Source organism: Salvelinus alpinus, chromosome 14, assembly GCF_045679555.1.
Source record: "Salvelinus alpinus chromosome 14, SLU_Salpinus.1, whole genome shotgun sequence".
Taxonomy (NCBI): Eukaryota; Metazoa; Chordata; class Actinopteri; order Salmoniformes; family Salmonidae; genus Salvelinus; species Salvelinus alpinus.
In genome coordinates, this window is record NC_092099.1 from 43051179 (window position 1) to 43070692 (window position 19514).

The following is a 19514-nucleotide window of genomic DNA, read 5'->3' on the forward strand; positions in this document are numbered from 1 at the left end:
ACTGTTGACCAGGACCGATAGTAGGGCACTACTGTTGACCAGGACCCATAGTAGGCCACTACTGTTGACCAGGACCGATAGTAGGCCACTACTGTTGACCGGGACCCATAGTAGTGCACTACTGTTGACCAGGACCGATAGTAGTGCACTACTGTTGACCAGGACCCATAGTAGTGCACTACTGTTGACCAGGACCCATAGTAGGACACTACTGTTGACCAGGACCGATAGTAGGGCACTACTGTTGACCAGGACCGATAGTAGGGCACTACTGTTGACCAGGACCCATAGTAGGGCACTACTGTTGACCAGGACCCATAGTAGTGCACTACTGTTGACCAGGACCCATAGTAGGGCACTACTGTTGACCAGGACCCATAGTAGGGCACTACTGTTGACCAGGACCGATAGTAGGGCACTACTGTTGACCAGGACCCATAGTAGGGCACTACTGTTGACCAGGACCGATAGTAGGGCACTACTGTTGACCAGGACCCATAGTAGTAGGTTACTACTGTTGACCAGGACCCATAGTAGGGCACTACTGTTGACCAGGACCGATAGTAGGCACTACTGTTGACCAGGACCCATTGTAGTAGGGCACTACTGTTGACCAGGACCCATAGTAGTAGGGCACTACTGTTGACCAGGACCGATAGTAGGGCACTACTGTTGACCAGGACCGATAGTAGGACACTACTGTAGACCAGGAACCATAGTAGTAGGGCACTACTGTTGACCAGGACCCATAGCAGTAGGGCACTACTGTTGACCAGGACCCATAGTAGTAGGGCACTACTGTTGACCAGGACCCATAGTAGGGCACTACTGTTGACCAGGACCCATAGTAGGGCACTACTGTTGACCAGGACCCATAGTTGGGCACTACTGTTGACCAGGACCGATAGTAGGGCACTACTGTTGACCAGGACCCATAGTAGGGCACTACTGTTGACCAGGACCGATAGTAGTGCACTACTGTTGACCAGGACCCATAGTAGTGCACTACTGTTGACCAGGACCCATAGTAGGACACTACTGTTGACCAGGACCGATAGTAGGGCACTACTGTTGACCAGGACCGATAGTAGGGCACTACTGTTGACCAGGACCCATAGTAGGACACTACTGTTGACCAGGACCGATAGTAGGGCACTACTGTTGACCAGGACCGATAGTAGGGCACTACTGTTGACCAGGACCCATAGTAGGGCACTACTGTTGACCAGGACCCATAGTAGTGCACTACTGTTGACCAGGACCGATAGTAGGGCACTACTGTTGACCAGGACCGATAGTAGGGCACTACTGTTGACCAGGACCGATAGTAGGGCACTACTGTTGACCAGGACCGATAGTAGGGCACTACTGTTGACCAGGACCCATAGTAGGGCACTACTGTTGACCAGGACCGATAGTAGGGCACTACTGTTGACCAGGACCCATAGTAGTAGGGCACTACTGTTGACCAGGACCCATAGTAGGGCACTACTGTTGACCAGGACCGATAGTAGGCACTACTGTTGACCAGGACCCATAGTAGTAGGGCACTACTGTTGACCAGGACCCATAGTAGTAGGGCACTACTGTTGACCAGGACCGATAGTAGGGCACTACTGTTGACCAGGACCGATAGTAGGACACTACTGTAGACCAGGAACCATAGTAGTAGGGCACTACTGTTGACCAGGACCCATAGTAGTAGGGCACTACTGTTGACCAGGACCCATAGTAGTAGGGCACTACTGTTGACCAGGACCCATAGTAGGGCACTACTGTTGACCAGGACCCATAGTAGGGCACTACTGTTGACCAGGACCCATAGTAGGGCACTACTGTTGACCAGGACCCATAGTAGGGCACTACTGTTGACCAGGACCGATAGTAGGGCACTACTGTTGACCAGGACCCGTAGTAGGGCACTACTGTTGACCAGGACCGATAGTAGGGCACTACTGTTGACCAGGACCCATAGTAGTGCACTACTGTTGACCAGGACCCATAGTAGTGCACTACTGTTGACCAGGACCCATAGTAGGACACTACTGTTGACCAGGACCGATAGTAGGGCACTACTGTTGACCAGGACCGATAGTAGGGCACTACTGTTGACCAGGACCCATAGTAGGGCACTACTGTTGACCAGGACCCATAGTAGTGCACTACTGTTGACCAGGACCCATAGTAGGGCACTACTGTTGACCAGGACCCATAGTAGGGCACTACTGTTGACCAGGACCGATAGTAGGGCACTACTGTTGACCAGGACCCATAGTAGGGCACTACTGTTGACCAGGACCGATAGTAGGGCACTACTGTTGACCAGGACCCATAGTAGTAGGGCACTACTGTTGACCAGGACCCATAGTAGGGCACTACTGTTGACCAGGACCGATAGTAGGCACTACTGTTGACCAGGACCCATAGTAGTAGGGCACTACTGTTGACCAGGACCCATAGTAGTAGGGCACTACTGTTGACCAGGACCGATAGTAGGGCACTACTGTTGACCAGGACCGATAGTAGGACACTACTGTAGACCAGGAACCATAGTAGTAGGGCACTACTGTTGACCAGGACCCATAGTAGTAGGGCACTACTGTTGACCAGGACCCATAGTAGTAGGGCACTACTGTTGACCAGGACCCATAGTAGGGCACTACTGTTGACCAGGACCCATAGTAGGGCACTACTGTTGACCAGGACCCATAGTAGGGCACTACTGTTGACCAGGACCCATAGTAGGGCACTACTGTTGACCAGGACCGATAGTAGGGCACTACTGTTGACCAGGACCCGTAGTAGGGCACTACTGTTGACCAGGACCCATAGTAGGGCACTACTGTTGACCAGGACCCATAGTAGGGCACTACTGTTGACCAGGACCCATAGTAGGGCACTACTGTTGACCAGGACCCATAGTAGGGCACTACTGTTGACCAGGACCGATAGTAGGGCACTACTGTTGACCAGGACCCATAGTAGGCCACTACTGTTGACCAGGACCCATAGTAGGGCACTACTGTTGACCAGGACCCATAGTAGGGCACTACTGTTGACCAGGACCGATAGTAGGGCACTACTGTTGACCAGGACCCATAGTAGGGCACTACTGTTGACCAGGACCCATAGTAGGGCACTACTGTTGACCAGGACCCATAGTAGGGCACTACTGTTGACCAGGACCCATAGTAGGGCACTACTGTTGACCAGGACCCATAGTAGGCCACTACTGTTGACCAGGACCGATAGTAGGGCACTACTGTTGACCAGGACCCATAGTAGGGCACTACTGTTGACCAGGACCCATAGTAGGGCACTACTGTTGACCAGGACCCATAGTAGTAGGGCACTACTGTTGACCAGGACCCATAGTAGGGCACTACTGTTGACCAGGTCCCATAGTAGGGCACTACTGTTGACCAGGTCCCATAGTAGGGCACTACTGTTGACCAGGACCCATAGTATGGCACTACTGTTGATCAGGACCCATAGTATGGCACTACTGTTGATCAGGACCCATAGTAGGGCACTACTGTTGACCAGGACCGATAGTAGGGCACTACTGTTGACCAGGACCCATAGTAGGGCACTACTGTTGACCAGGACCCATAGTAGGGCACTACTGTTGACCAGGACCCATAGTAGGGCACTACTGTTGACCAGGACCCATAGTAGTAGGGCACTACTGTTGACCAGGACCCATAGTAGTAGGGCACTACTGTTGACCAGGACCCATAGTATTAGGACACTACTGTTGACCAGGACCCATAGTAGGGCACTACTGTTGACCAGGACCGATAGTAGTAGGACACTACTGTTGACCAGGACCCATAGTAGGACACTACTGTTGACCAGGACCCATAGTAGGGCACTACTGTTGACCATGACCCATAGTAGGGCACTACTGTTGACCAGGAACGATAGTAGGGCACTACTGTTGACCAGGACCCATAGTAGGGCACTACTGTTGACCAGGACCGATAGTAGGGCACTACTGTTGACCAGGACCCATAGTAGGACACTACTGTTGACCAGGACCCATAGTAGGGCACTACTGTTGACCAGGACCCATAGTAGGCCACTACTGTTGACCAGGACTGATAGTAGGGCACTACTGTTGACCAGGACCCATAGTAGGGCACTACTGCTGACCAGGACCGATAGTAGGGCACTACTGTTGACCAGGACCCATAGTAGGCCACTACTGTTGATCAGGACCCATAGTAGGGCACTACTGTTGACCAGGACCCATAGTAGGGCACTACTGTTGACCAGGACCCATAGTAGGGCACTACTGTTGACCAGGACTGATAGTAGGGCACTACTGTTGACCAGGACCCATAGTAGGGCACTACTGTTGACCAGGACCGATAGTAGGGCACTACTGTTGACCAGGACCCATAGTTGGGCACTACTGTTGACCAGGACCCATAGTAGGGCACTACTGTTGACCAGGACCGATAGTAGGGCACTACTGTTGACCAGGACCCATAGTAGGCCACTACTGTTGACCAGGACCGATAGTAGGCCACTACTGTTGACCGGGACCCATAGTAGTGCACTACTGTTGACCAGGACCGATAGTAGTGCACTACTGTTGACCAGGACCCATAGTAGTGCACTACTGTTGACCAGGACCCATAGTAGGACACTACTGTTGACCAGGACCGATAGTAGGGCACTACTGTTGACCAGGACCGATAGTAGGGCACTACTGTTGACCAGGACCCATAGTAGGGCACTACTGTTGACCAGGACCCATAGTAGTGCACTACTGTTGACCAGGACCCATAGTAGGGCACTACTGTTGACCAGGACCCATAGTAGGGCACTACTGTTGACCAGGACCGATAGTAGGGCACTACTGTTGACCAGGACCCATAGTAGGGCACTACTGTTGACCAGGACCGATAGTAGGGCACTACTGTTGACCAGGACCCATAGTAGTAGGGCACTACTGTTGACCAGGACCCATAGTAGGGCACTACTGTTGACCAGGACCGATAGTAGGCACTACTGTTGACCAGGACCCATTGTAGTAGGGCACTACTGTTGACCAGGACCCATAGTAGTAGGGCACTACTGTTGACCAGGACCGATAGTAGGGCACTACTGTTGACCAGGACCGATAGTAGGACACTACTGTAGACCAGGAACCATAGTAGTAGGGCACTACTGTTGACCAGGACCCATAGCAGTAGGGCACTACTGTTGACCAGGACCCATAGTAGTAGGGCACTACTGTTGACCAGGACCCATAGTAGGGCACTACTGTTGACCAGGACCCATAGTAGGGCACTACTGTTGACCAGGACCCATAGTAGGGCACTACTGTTGACCAGGACCGATAGTAGGGCAATACTGTTGACCAGGACCCGTAGTAGGGCACTACTGTTGACCAGGACCGATAGTAGGGCACTACTGTTGACCAGGACCCATAGTAGGGCACTACTGTTGACCAGGACCCATAGTAGGGCACTACTGTTGACCAGGACCCATAGTAGGGCACTACTGTTGACCAGGACCCATAGTAGGGCACTACTGTTGACCAGGACCGATAGTAGGGCACTACTGTTGACCAGGACCCATAGTAGGGCACTACTGTTGACCAGGACCCATAGTAGGGCACTACTGTTGACCAGGACCCATAGTAGGGCACTACTGTTGACCAGGACCGATAGTAGGGCACTACTGTTGACCAGGACCCATAGTAGGGCACTACTGTTGACCAGGACCCATAGTAGGGCACTACTGTTGACCAGGACCCATAGTAGGGCACTACTGTTGACCAGGACCCATAGTAGGCCACTACTGTTGACCAGGACCGATAGTAGGGCACTACTGTTGACCAGGGCCCATAGTAGGGCACTACTGTTGACCAGGACCCATAGTAGGGCACTACTGTTGACCAGGACCCATAGTAGTAGGGCACTACTGTTGACCAGGACCCATAGTAGTAGGACACTACTGTTGACCAGGACCCATAGTAGGGCACTACTGTTGACCAGGACCCATAGTAGGGCACTACTGTTGACCAGGACCCATAGTATGGCACTACTGTTGACCAGGACCCATAGTAGGGCACTACTGTTGGTTGACCAGGACCCATAGTAGGGCACTACTGTTGACCAGGACCCATAGTAGGGCACTACTGTTGACCAGGACCCATAGTAGGGCACTACTGTTGACCAGGACCCATAGTAGTAGGGCACTACTGTTGACCAGGACCCATAGTATTAGGACACTACTGTTGACCAGGACCCATAGTAGGGCACTACTGTTGACCAGGACCGATAGTAGTAGGACACTACTGTTGACCAGGACCCATAGTAGGACACTACTGTTGACCAGGACCCATAGTAGGGCACTACTGTTGACCAGGACTGATAGTAGGGCACTACTGTTGACCAGGACCCATAGTAGGGCACTACTGTTGACCAGGACCGATAGTAGGGCACTACTGTTGACCAGGACCCATAGTTGGGCACTACTGTTGACCAGGACCCATAGTAGGGCACTACTGTTGACCAGGACCGATAGTAGGGCACTACTGTTGACCAGGACCCATAGTAGGCCACTACTGTTGACCAGGACCGATAGTAGGCCACTACTGTTGACCGGGACCCATAGTAGTGCACTACTGTTGACCAGGACCGATAGTAGTGCACTACTGTTGACCAGGACCCATAGTAGTGCACTACTGTTGACCAGGACCCATAGTAGGACACTACTGTTGACCAGGACCGATAGTAGGGCACTACTGTTGACCAGGACCGATAGTAGGGCACTACTGTTGACCAGGACCCATAGTAGGGCACTACTGTTGACCAGGACCCATAGTAGTGCACTACTGTTGACCAGGACCCATAGTAGGGCACTACTGTTGACCAGGACCCATAGTAGGGCACTACTGTTGACCAGGACCGATAGTAGGGCACTACTGTTGACCAGGACCCATAGTAGGGCACTACTGTTGACCAGGGCCGATAGTAGGGCACTACTGTTGACCAGGACCCATAGTAGTAGGTTACTACTGTTGACCAGGACCCATAGTAGGGCACTACTGTTGACCAGGACCGATAGTAGGCACTACTGTTGACCAGGACCCATTGTAGTAGGGCACTACTGTTGACCAGGACCCATAGTAGTAGGGCACTACTGTTGACCAGGACCGATAGTAGGGCACTACTGTTGACCAGGACCGATAGTAGGACACTACTGTAGACCAGGAACCATAGTAGTAGGGCACTACTGTTGACCAGGACCCATAGCAGTAGGGCACTACTGTTGACCAGGACCCATAGTAGTAGGGCACTACTGTTGACCAGGACCCATAGTAGGGCACTACTGTTGACCAGGACCCATAGTAGGGCACTACTGTTGACCAGGACCCATAGTTGGGCACTACTGTTGACCAGGACCCATAGTAGGGCACTACTGTTGACCAGGACCGATAGTAGGGCAATACTGTTGACCAGGACCCGTAGTAGGGCACTACTGTTGACCAGGACCGATAGTAGGGCACTACTGTTGACCAGGACCCATAGTAGGGCACTACTGTTGACCAGGACCCATAGTAGGGCACTACTGTTGACCAGGACCCATAGTAGGGCACTACTGTTGACCAGGACCCATAGTAGGGCACTACTGTTGACCAGGACCGATAGTAGGGCACTACTGTTGACCAGGACCCATAGTAGGGCACTACTGTTGACCAGGACCCATAGTAGGGCACTACTGTTGACCAGGACCCATAGTAGGGCACTACTGTTGACCAGGACCGATAGTAGGGCACTACTGTTGACCAGGACCCATAGTAGGGCACTACTGTTGACCAGGACCCATAGTAGGGCACTACTGTTGACCAGGACCCATAGTAGGGCACTACTGTTGACCAGGACCCATAGTAGGGCACTACTGTTGACCAGGACCCATAGTAGGGCACTACTGTTGACCAGGACCCATAGTAGGGCACTACTGTTGACCAGGACTGATAGTAGGGCACTACTGTTGACCAGGACCCATAGTAGGGCACTACTGTTGACCAGGACCGATAGTAGGGCACTACTGTTGACCAGGACCCATAGTTGGGCACTACTGTTGACCAGGACCCATAGTAGGGCACTACTGTTGACCAGGACTGATAGTAGGGCACTACTGTTGACCAGGACCCATAGTAGGGCACTACTGTTGACCAGGACCGATAGTAGGGCACTACTGTTGACCAAGACCCATAGTAGGCCACTACTGTTGACCAGGACCGATAGTAGGGCACTACTGTTGACCAGGACTGATAGTAGGGCACTACTGTTGACCAGGTCCGATAGTAGGGCACTACTGTTGACCAAGACCCATAGTAGGGCACTACTGTTGACCAGGAACCATAGTAGAGCACTACTGTTGACCAGGACCCATAGTAGGGCACTACTGTTGACCAGGCCCCATAGTAGGGCACTACTGTAGACCAGGCCCCATAGTAGGGCACTACTGTTGACCAGGACCCATAGTAGGGCACTACTGTTGACCAGGACCCATAGTAGGGCACTACTGTTGACCAGGACCGATAGTAGTAGGGCACTACTGTTGACCAGGACCCATAGTAGGCCACTACTGTTGACCAGGACCCATAGTAGGGCACTACTGTTGACCAGGACCGATAGTAGGGCACTACTGTTGACCAGGACCCATAGTAGGGCACTACTGTTGACCAGGACCCATAGTAGGTCACTACTGTTGACCAGGACCCATAGTAGGGCACTACTGTTGACCAGGACCGATAGTAGGGCACTACTGTTGACCAGGACCCATAGTAGGGCACTACTGTTGACCAGGATCGATAGTAGGGCACTACTGTTGACCAGGACCCATAGTAGGCCACTACTGTTGACCAGGACCGATAGTAGGGCACTACTGTTGACCAGGACCCATAGTAGGGCACTACTGTTGACCAGGACCCATAGTAGTAGGGCACTACTGTTGACCAGGACACATAGTAGGGCACTACTGTTGACCAGGACCCATAGTAGTAGGGCACTACTGTTGACCAGGACCGATAGTAGTAGGGCACTACTGTTGACCAGGGCCCATAGTAGGGCACTACTGTTGACCAGGACCCATAGTAGGGCACTACTGTTGACCAGGTCCGATAGTAGGGCACTACTGTTGACCAGGCCCCATAGTAGGGCACTACTGTTGACCAGGACCGATAGTAGGGCACTACTGTTGACCAGGCCCCATAGTAGGGCACTACTGTTGACCAGGACCCATAGTAGGGCACTACTGTTGACCAGGACCCATAGTAGGCCACTACTGTTGACCAGGACCGATAGTAGGGCACTACTGTTGACCAGGACCCATAGTAGAGCATTACTGTTGACCAGGACCCATAGTAGTAGGGCACTACTGTTGACCAGGACACATAGTAGGGCACTACTGTTGACCAGGACCCATAGTAGTAGGGCACTACTGTTGACCAGGACCGATAGTAGCAGGGCACTACTGTTGACCAGGACCCATAGTAGGGCACTACTGTTGACAAGGACCCATAGTAGGGCACTACTGTTGACCAGGTCCGATAGTAGGGCACTACTGTTGACCAGGACCCATAGTAGGGCACTACTGTTGACCAGGACCGATAGTAGGGCACTACTGTTGACCAGGCCCCATAGTAGGGCACTACTGTAGACCAGGCCCCATAGTAGGGCACTACTGTTGACCAGGACCCATAGTAGGGCACTACTGTTGACCAGGACCCATAGTAGGGCACTACTGTTGACCAGGACCGATAGTAGGGCACTACTGTTGACCAGGACCGATAGTAGGGCACTACTGTTGACCAGGACCGATAGTAGGCCACTACTGTTGACCGGGACCCATAGTAGTGCACTACTGTTGACCAGGACCGATAGTAGTGCACTACTGTTGACCGGGACCCATAGTAGTGCACTACTGTTGACCAGGACCCATAGTAGGACACTACTGTTGACCAGGACCGATAGTAGGGCACTACTGTTGACCAGGACCGATAGTAGGGCACTACTGTTGACCAGGACCCATAGTAGGGCACTACTGTTGACCAGGACCCATAGTAGGGCACTACTGTTGACCAGGACCCATAGTAGGGGACTACTGTTGACCAGGACCGATAGTAGGGCACTACTGTTGACCAGGACCCATAGTAGGGCACTACTGTTGACCAGGACCGATAGTAGGGCACTACTGTTGACCAGGACCCATAGTAGTAGGGCACTACTGTTGACCAGGACCCATAGTAGGGCACTACTGTTGACCAGGACCGATAGTAGGCACTACTGTTGACCAGGACCCATAGTAGTAGGGCACTACTGTTGACCAGGACCCATAGTAGTAGGGCACTACTGTTGACCAGGACCGATAGTAGGGCACTACTGTTGACCAGGACCGATAGTAGGACACTACTGTAGACCAGGAACCATAGTAGTAGGGCACTACTGTTGACCAGGACCCATAGTAGTAGGGCACTACTGTTGACCAGGACCCATAGTAGTAGGGCACTACTGTTGACCAGGACCCATAGTAGGGCACTACTGTTGACCAGGACCCATAGTAGGGCACTACTGTTGACCAGGACCCATAGTAGGGCACTACTGTTGACCAGGACCGATAGTAGGGCACTACTGTTGACCAGGACCCATAGTAGGGCACTACTGTTGACCAGGACCGATAGTAGGGCACTACTGTTGACCAGGACCCATAGTAGGGCACTACTGTTGACCAGGACCCATAGTAGGGCACTACTGTTGACCAGGACCCATAGTAGGGCACTACTGTTGACCAGGACCCATAGTAGGCCACTACTGTTGACCAGGACCGATAGTAGGGCACTACTGTTGACCGGGACCCATAGTAGGGCACTACTGTTGACCAGGACCCATAGTAGGGCACTACTGTTGACCAGGACCCATAGTAGTAGGGCACTACTGTTGACCAGGACCCATAGTAGTAGGACACTACTGTTGACCAGGACCCATAGTAGGGCACTACTGTTGACCAGCACCCATAGTAGGGCACTACTGTTGACCAGGACCCATAGTATGGCACTACTGTTGACCAGGACCCATAGTAGGGCACTACTGTTGACCAGGACCGATAGTAGGGCACTACTGTTGACCAGGACCCATAGTAGGGCATTACTGTTGACCAGGACCCATAGTAGGGCACTACTGTTGACCAGGACCCATAGTAGGGCACTACTGTTGACCAGGACCCATAGTAGTAGGGCACTACTGTTGACCAGGACCCATAGTAGGGCACTACTGTTGACCAGGACCCATAGTAGGGCACTACTGTTGACCAGGACCCATAGTAGGGCACTACTGTTGACCAGGACCCATAGTAGTAGGGCACTACTGTTGACCAGGACCCATAGTAGGGCACTACTGTTGACCAGGACCCATAGTAGGGCACTACTGTTGACCAGGACCCATAGTAGGGCACTACTGTTGACCAGGACCCATAGTAGTAGGGCACTACTGTTGACCAGGACCCATAGTAGTAGGGCACTACTGTTGACCAGGACCCATAGTAGGGCACTACTGTTGACCAGGACCCATAGTAGGGCACTACTGTTGACCAGGACCCATAGTAGGGCACTACTGTTGACCAGGACCCATAGTAGGGCACTACTGTTGACCAGGACCCATAGTAGGGCACTACTGTTGACCAGGTCCCATAGTAGTAGGACACTACTGTTGACCAGGACCCATAGTAGGGCACTACTGTTGATCAGGACCGGTAGTAGTAGGACACTACTGTTGACCAGGACCCATAGTAGGACACTACTGTTGACCAGGACCCATAGTAGGGCACTACTGTTGACCATGACCCATAGTAGGGCACTACTGTTGACCAGGACCGATAGTAGGGCACTACTGTTGACCAGGACCCATAGTAGGGCACTACTGTTGACCAGGACCGATAGTAGGGCACTACTGTTGACCAGGACCCATAGTAGGACACTACTGTTGACCAGGACCCATAGTAGGGCACTACTGTTGACCAGGACCCATAGTAGGCCACTACTGTTGACCAGGACTGATAGTAGGGCACTACTGTTGACCAGGACCCATATTAGGGCACTACTGTTGACCAGGACCGATAGTAGGGCACTACTGTTGACCAGGACCCATAGTAGGCCACTACTGTTGATCAGGACCCATAGTAGGGCACTACTGTTGACCAGGACCCATAGTAGGGCACTACTGTTGACCAGGACCCATAGTAGGGCACTACTGTTGACCAGGACTGATAGTAGGGCACTACTGTTGACCAGGACCCATAGTAGGGCACTACTGTTGACCAGGACCGATAGTAGGGCACTACTGTTGACCAGGACCCATAGTAGGGCACTACTGTTGACCAGGACCCATAGTAGGGCACTACTGTTGACCAGGACTGATAGTAGGGCACTACTGTTGACCAGGACCCATAGTAGGGCACTACTGTTGACCAGGACCGATAGTAGGGCACTACTGTTGACCAGGACCCATAGTAGGCCACTACTGTTGACCAGGACCGATAGTAGGGCACTACTGTTGACCAGGACTGATAGTAGGGCACTACTGTTGACCAGGACCGATAGTAGGGCACTACTGTTGACCAGGACTGATAGTAGGGCACTACTGTTGACCAGGACCCATAGTAGGGCACTACTGTTGACCAGGACCCATAGTAGGGCACTACTGTTGACCAGGAACCATAGTAGGGCACTACTGTTGACCAGGACCCATAGTAGGGCACTACTGTTGACCAGGACCCATAGTAGGGCACTACTGTTGACCAGGACCCATAGTAGGGCACTACTGTTGACCAGGACCCATAGTAGGGCACTACTGTTGACCAGGACCGATAGTAGGCCACTACTGTTGACCAGGACCGATAGTAGGGCACTACTGTTGACCAGGACCCATAGTAGGGCACTACTGTTGACCAGGACCCATAGTAGGGCACTACTGTTGACCAGGACCCATAGTAGGCCACTACTGTTGACCAGGACCCATAGTAGGGCACTACTGTTGACCAGGACTGATAGTAGGGCACTACTGTTGACCAGGACCCATAGTAGGGCACTACTGTTGACCAGGACCCATAGTAGGGCACTACTGTTGACCAGGACCCATAGTAGGGCACTACTGTTGACCAGGACCCATAGTAGGGCACTACTGTTGACCAGGACCGATAGTAGGCCACTACTGTTGACCAGGACCGATAGTAGGGCACTACTGTTGACCAGGACCCATAGTAGGGCACTACTGTTGACCAGGACCCATAGTAGGGCACTACTGTTGACCAGGACCCATAGTAGGCCACTACTGTTGACTAGGACCGATAGTAGTAGGACACTACTGTTGACCAGGACCCATAGTAGGGCACTACTGTTGACCAGGACCGATAGTAGGGCACTACTGTTGACCAGGACCCATAGTAGGGCACTACTGTTGACCAGGACCCATAGTAGGGCACTACTGTTGACCAGGACCCATAGTAGGGCACTACTGTTGACCAGGACCGATAGTAGGGCACTACTGTTGACCAGGACCGATAGTAGGCCACTACTGTTGACCAGGTCCCATAGTAGGACACTACTGTTGACCAGGACCCATAGTAGGGCACTACTTTTGACCAGGACCCATAGTAGGGCACTACTGTTGACCAGGACCCATAGTAGGACACTACTGTTAACCAGGACCCATAGTAGGACACTACTGTTGACCAGGACCCATAGTAGGGCACTACTGTTGACCAGGACCCATAGTAGGGCACTACTGTTGACCAGGACCCATAGTAGGGCACTACTGTTGACCAGGACCCATAGTAGGGCACTACTGTTGACCAGGACCCATAGTAGGGCACTACTGTTGACCAGGACCCATAGTAGGGCACTACTGTTGACCAGGACCCATAGTAGGGCACTACTGTTGACCAGGACCCATAGTAGGCCACTACTGTTGACCAGGACCCATAGTAGGCCACTACTGTTGACCAGGACCGATAGTAGGGCACTACTGTTGACCAGGACCCATAGTAGGGCACTACTGTTGACTAGGACCCATAGTAGGCCACTACTGTTGACCAGGACCCATAGTAGTAGGGCACTACTGTTGACCAGGACCCATAGTAGGACACTACTGTTGACCAGGACCCATAGTAGGGCACTACTGTTGACCAGGACCCATAGTAGGGCACTACTGTTGACCAGGACCGATAGTAGGGCACTACTGTTGACCAGGACCCATAGTAGGGCACTACTGTTGACCAGGACCGATAGTAGGGCACTACTGTTGACCAGGACCCATAGTAAGACACTACTGTTGACCAGGACCCATAGTAGGGCACTACTGTTGACCAGGACCCATAGTAGGCCACTACTGTTGACCAGGACTGATAGTAGGGCACTACTGTTGACCAGGACCCATAGTAGGGCACTACTGTTGACCAGGACCGATAGTAGGGCACTACTGTTGACCAGGAACCATAGTAGGCCACTACTGTTGATCAGGACCCATAGTAGGGCACTACTGTTGACCAGGACCCATAGTAGGGCACTACTGTTGACCAGGACCCATAGTAGGGCACTACTGTTGACCAGGACTGATAGTAGGGCACTACTGTTGACCAGGACCCATAGTAGGGCACTACTGTTGACCAGGACCGATAGTAGGGCACTACTGTTGACCAGGACCCATAGTAGGGCACTACTGTTGACCAGGACCCATAGTAGGGCACTACTGTTGACCAGGACTGATAGTAGGGCACTACTGTTGACCAGGACCCATAGTAGGGCACTACTGTTGACCAGGACCGATAGTAGGGCACTACTGTTGACCAGGACCCATAGTAGGCCACTACTGTTGACCAGGACCGATAGTAGGGCACTACTGTTGACCAGGACTGATAGTAGGGCACTACTGTTGACCAGGACCGATAGTAGGGCACTACTGTTGACCAGGACTGATAGTAGGGCACTACTGTTGACCAGGACCCATAGTAGGGCACTACTGTTGACCAGGACCCATAGTAGGGCACTACTGTTGACCAGGACCCATAGTAGGGCACTACTGTTGACCAGGACCCATAGTAGGGCACTACTGTTGACCAGGACCCATAGTAGGGCACTACTGTTGACCAGGACCGATGGTAGGCCACTACTGTTGACCAGGACCCATAGTAGGGCACTACTGTTGACCAGGACCCATAGTAGGGCACTACTGTTGACCAGGACCGATAGTAGGACACTACTGTTGACCAGGACCCATAGTAGGGCACTACTGTTGACCAGGACCCATAGTAGGGCACTACTGTTGACCAGGACCGATAGTAGGGCACTACTGTTGACCAAGACCCATAGTAGGCCACTACTGTTGACCAGGAACCATAGTAGGGCACTACTGTTGACCAGGACCCATAGTAGGGCACTACTGTTGACCAGGACCCATAGTAGGGCACTACTGTTGACCAGGACCCATAGTAGGGCACTACTGTTGACCAGGACCCATAGTAGGGCACTACTGTTGACCAGGACCGATAGTAGGCCACTACTGTTGACCAGGACCGATAGTAGGGCACTACTGTTGACCATGACCGATAGTAGGGCACTACTGTTGACCAGGACCCATAGTAGGGCACTACTGTTGACCAGGACCCATAGTAGGCCACTACTGTTGACTAGGACCGATAGTAGTAGGACACTACTGTTGACCAAGACCCATAGTAGGGCACTACTGTTGACCAGGACCGATAGTAGGGCACTACTGTTGACCAGGACCCATAGTAGGGCACTACTGTTGACCAGGACCCATAGTAGGGCACTACTGTTGACCAGGACCCATAGTAGGGCACTACTGTTGACCAGGACCGATAGTAGGGCACTACTGTTGACCAGGACCGATAGTAGGGCACTACTGTTGACCAGGACCGATAGTAGGCCACTACTGTTGACCAGGACCGATAGTAGGGCACTACTGTTGACCATGACCGATAGTAGGGCACTACTGTTGACCAGGACCCATAGTAGGGCACTACTGTTGACCAGGACCCATAGTAGGCCACTACTGTTGACTAGGACCGATAGTAGTAGGACACTACTGTTGACCAAGACCCATAGTAGGGCACTACTGTTGACCAGGACCGATAGTAGGGCACTACTGTTGACCAGGACCCATAGTAGGGCACTACTGTTGACCAGGACCCATAGTAGGGCACTACTGTTGACCAGGACCCATAGTAGGGCACTACTGTTGACCAGGACCGATAGTAGGGCACTACTGTTGACCAGGACCGATAGTAGGCCACTACTGTTGAACCAGGACCCATAGTAGGACACTACTGTTGACCAGGACCCATAGTAGGGCACTACTGTTGACCAGGACCCATAGTAGGCCACTACTGTTGACTAGGACCGATAGTAGTAGGACACTACTGTTGACCAAGACCCATAGTAGGGCACTACTGTTGACCAGGACCGATAGTAGGGCACTACTGTTGACCAGGACCCATAGTAGGGCACTACTGTTGACCAGGACCCATAGTAGGGCACTACTGTTGACCAGGACCCATAGTAGGGCACTACTGTTGACCAGGACCCATAGTAGGACACTACTGTTGACCAGGACCCATAGTAGGGCACTACTTTTGACCAGGACCCATAGTAGGGCACTACTGTTGACCAGGACCCATAGTAGGACACTACTGTTGACCAGGACCCATAGTAGGACACTACTGTTGACCAGGACCCATAGTAGGGCACTACTGTTGACCAGGACCCATAGTAGGGCACTACTGTTGACCAGGACCCATAGTAGGGCACTACTGTTGACCAGGACCCATAGTAGGGCACTACTGTTGACCAGGACCCATAGTAGGGCACTACTGTTGACCAGGACCCATAGTAGGGCACTACTGTTGACCAGGACCCATAGTAGGGCACTACTGTTGACCAGGACCCATAGTAGGCCACTACTGTTGACCAGGACCCATAGTAGGCCACTACTGTTGACCAGGACCGATAGTAGGGCACTACTGTTGACCAGGACCCATAGTAGGACACTACTGTTGACCAGGACCCATAGTAGGGCACTACTGTTGACCAGGACCCATAGTAGGCCACTACTGTTGACCAGGACCCATAGTAGGACACTACTGTTGACCAGGACCGATAGTAGGGCACTACTGTTGACCAGGACCCATAGTAGGACACTACTGTTGACCAGGACCCATAGTAGGGCACTACTGTTGACCAGGACCCATAGTAGGGCACTACTGTTGACCAGGACCCATAGTAGGGCACTACTGTTGACTAGGACCCATAGTAGGCCACTACTGTTGACCAGGACCCATAGTAGGGCACTACTGTTGACCAGGACCCATAGTAGGGCACTACTGTTGACTAGGACCCATAGTAGGCCACTACTGTTGACCAGGACCCATAGTAGGCCACTACTGTTGACCAGGACCCATAGTAGGACACTACTGTTGACCAGGACCCATAGTAGGACACTACTGTTGACCAGGACCCATAGTAGGGCACTACTGTTGACCAGGACCCATAGTAGGGCACTACTGTTGACCAGGACCCATAGTAGGGCACTACTGTTGACCAGGACCCATAGTAGGGCACTACTGTTGACCAGGACCCATAGTAGGGCACTACTGTTGACCAGGACCCATAGTAGGGCACTACTGTTGACCAGGACCCATAGTAGGGCACTACTGTTGACCAGGACCCATAGTAGGGCACTACTGTTGACCAGGACCCATAGTAGGGCACTACTGTTGACCAGGACTCATAGTAGGGCACTACTGTTGACCAGGACCCATAGTAGGGCACTACTGTTGACCAGGACCCATAGTAGGCCACTACTGTTGACCAGGACCCATAGTAGGCCACTACTGTTGACCAGGACCCATAGTAGGGCACTACTGTTGACCAGGACCCATAGTAGGGCACTACTGTTGACCAGGACCCATAGTAGGGCACTACTGTTGACCAGGACCCATAGTAGGGCACTACTGTTGACCAGGACCCATAGTAGGACACTACTGTTGACCAGGACCCATAGTAGGGCACTACTGTTGACCAGGACCCATAGTAGCATCCAGAAAAGAAAATTTAAAGAAACAAATAGTTACATTTAATTTGTGGTGTGCATAACCATAAACAAAGTCATTGTAGCCTATCATTTTACTTCCCCAGTAAATCCCCATGACAACCGGCTGACTTGGCTTTACTGTACCCGGAGCCGAAGCCTGCCAGCAGCCTACCTACCAAAGGTTGCACCGTGTCCATTACAATGTAGAAAAACGCATATCGGGCTATCTTTCAATAGTTAACCATATTACCGGAGATTCATCTTATTCTTTCTAACGATTTCTATGGCGGATGCCAAAACTTTGGACATAACAATAGATGGCGAAGTCAAAGATAGTCCAGTGGGACACAGCCATACAATACACACTGACAGAGATAGTCCAGTGGGACACAGCCATACAATACACACTGACAGAGATAGTCCAGTGGGACACAGCCATACAATACACACTGACAGAGATAGTCCAGTGGGACACAGCCATACAATACACACTGACAGAGATAGTCCAGTGGGACACAGCCATACAATACACACTGACAGAGATAGTCCAGTGGGACACAGCCATACAATACACACTGACAGAGATAGTCCAGTGGGACACAGCCATACAATACACACTGACAGAGATAGTCCAGTGGGACACAGCCATACAATACACACTGACAGAGATAGTCCAGTGGGACACAGCCATACAATACACACTGACAGAGATAGTCCAGTGGGACACAGCCATACAATACACACTGACAGAGATAGTCCAGTGGGACACAGCCATACAATACACACTGACAGAGATAGTCCAGTGGGACACAGCCATACAATACACACTGACAGAGATAGTCCAGTGGGACACAGCCATACAATACACACTGACAGAGATAGTCCAGTGGGACACAGCCATACAATACACACTGACAGAGATAGTCCAGTGGGACACAGCCATACAATACACACTGACAGAGATAGTCCAGTGGGACACAGCCATACAATACACACTGACAGAGATAGTCCAGTGGGACACAGCCATACAATACACACTGACAGAGATAGTCCAGTGGGACACAGCCATACAATACACACTGACAGAGATAGTCCAGTGGGACACAGCCATACAATACACACTGACAGAGATAGTCCAGTGGGACACAGCCATACAATACACACTGACAGAGATAGTCCAGTGGGACACAGCCATACAATACACACTGACAGAGATAGTCCAGTGGGACACAGCCATACAATACACACTGACAGAGATAGTCCAGTGGGACACAGCCATACAATACACACTGACAGAGATAGTCCAGTGGGACACAGCCATACAATACACACTGACAGAGATAGTCCAGTGGGACACAGCCATACAATACACACTGACAGAGATAG

At 52.0% G+C, this 19514-nt stretch overlaps 1 protein-coding gene across 1 annotated transcript in view; it reads right to left on the reverse strand.

The window, feature by feature from the left end:
- LOC139538930 (transmembrane protein 198-like) overlaps positions 1-19514 on the reverse strand; it is a 91231-nt gene that overhangs the window by 19750 nt on the left and 51967 nt on the right. The gene's annotated exons all lie outside the window — the stretch shown is intronic.